We start from the raw sequence: 1,933 nt of genomic DNA, 5'->3' as shown, positions 1-1,933 counted from the left end.
CTCTCGGGGCCCACACACAAAGCTGGCAGCGAGAAGGTACAGGGTACAGGGTGGGTTCCAGAGCTACACATCTCATGAGAGGCAGTGTATAAAAGTTGTAAAGCAGAGGTATCACTTGAGAGCCCCCAGCAACCCCGGGAGTATAAAAGTAGAGAGGCCCACCCACAAATATCAAAACAACTCTTCTTGGCTTTACTCTAAGGTGGCCGTGACCGCGGGTCAGAGCAATCTTCAGCCATGAAGCTAATAGGCAGAGCCGGGTCCCTCTCAAGATTTTATTCCCTCAAAGTTGCTCCCAAAGCTAAAGCCACAACTGCCCCTGCAGGAGCGCCTCCACATCCTCAGGACCTTGAGTTTACCAAATTACCAAATGGTTTAGTGATTGCTTCTCTCGAAAACTATGCTCCTTTATCAAGAATTGGTTTGTTCATTAAAGCAGGCAGCAGATATGAGGACTCCAGCAATTTAGGAATCTCTCATTCGCTTCGTCTTGCATCCAGTTTGACTACAAAAGGAGCTTCATCCTTCAAGATAACCTGTGGAATTGAAGCAGTTGGTGGCAAATTAAGTGTGATTTCAACAAGGGAAAGCATGGCTTATAATGTGGAATGCCTGCGGGATGATGTTGATATTCTAATGGAGTTCCTGCTCAAGGTCACCACAGCAGCAGAATTTCATCACTGGGAGGTAGCTGCCCTTCAGTCTCAGCTAAGGATTGACAAAGCTGTGGCTTTTCAGAATCCACAGGCTCACGTCATTGAAAATTTGCATGCTGCAGCTTACCGAAATGCCTTGGCTAATTCCTTATATTGTTCTGATTATAGGATTGGAAAAGTGACACCAGATGAGTTACATGACTATGTACAGAATCATTTTACAAGTGCAAGAATGGCTCTGATTGGACTTGGTGTGAGTCATCCTGTTCTAAAGCAAGTTGCTGAACAGTTTCTCAACGTGAGGAGTGGGCTTGGTTTATCTGGTACAAAGACCAAGTACCATGGAGGTGAAATTCGAGAACAGAATGGAGACAGTCTCGTCCATGCTGCTCTTGTAGCAGAAAGTGCTGCTGCAGGAAGCGCAGAAGCAAATGCGTTTAGTGTTCTCCAGCATGTCCTCGGTGCTGGACCACATGTTAAGAGGGGCAGCAATGCCACCAGCTCTCTATACCAAGCTGTTGCCAAGGGAATTCACCAGCCATTTGATGTTTCCGCTTTTAATGCCAATTACTCAGATTATGGACTCTTTGGGATTTATACTATCTCTCAGGCTGCAGCTGCTGGAGATGTTATCAAGGCTGCCTATAACCAAGTAAAAACAGTTGCTCAAGGAAACCTTTCTAATACAGATGTCCAAGTTGCCAAGAACAAGCTGAAAGCTGGGTACCTAATGTCAGTGGAGTCTTCCGAGGGTTTCCTGGATGAAGCTGGGTCCCAGGCTCTAGTTTCTGGTTCATATGTGCCGCCATCCACAGTCCCTCATCAGATTGGCTCAGTAGCTGACGCTGATGTCATAAATGCTGCAAAGAAGTTTGTTTCTGGCTGGAAGTCAATGGCAGCAAGTGGAAATTTGGGGCATACACCTTTTGTTGATGAGTTGTAGTACTGAAACACATATTGCAGGAAAGAGCTGAACATTTTCTGAACCCAGAGCAGCAAGTATATGAAAGTGAAAAGTCTCTAATGTAACATTTATCTTTTTTTCCAGTGAGATGAAATATCATAAAGCATAAATGCAGGTAATTGTTCCCAGCTGACCTAAAGTCAATAAAACATTCTGTTTTAAAAAAAAAAAAATCTTCTTTCAATTGTAAAATACTACAAAGTTGATTATTAGAAATACACAATTATATCAGAAATATCCTTCACCAGTTGGTTCAAAAGCTGATTTAAAAAATTCTTAAGTGACAAAACACTTGGCAAAACCAAAACAACAA

At 43.2% G+C, this 1,933-nt stretch overlaps 1 pseudogene; it reads left to right on the top strand.

Moving 5' to 3' along the window:
* Positions 1-210: 210 nt before the first annotated feature.
* On the top strand, positions 211-1,702 carry LOC131751009 (cytochrome b-c1 complex subunit 2, mitochondrial pseudogene; annotated as a pseudogene).
* Positions 1,703-1,933: the final 231 nt, after the last annotated feature.

This window comes from Kogia breviceps, chromosome 1 (genome assembly GCF_026419965.1).
Source record: "Kogia breviceps isolate mKogBre1 chromosome 1, mKogBre1 haplotype 1, whole genome shotgun sequence".
NCBI lineage: Eukaryota > Metazoa > Chordata > Mammalia > Artiodactyla > Physeteridae > Kogia > Kogia breviceps.
Note: the sequence above shows the minus strand (reverse complement) of the source record. Positions and strands in the feature narration are given on the sequence as shown.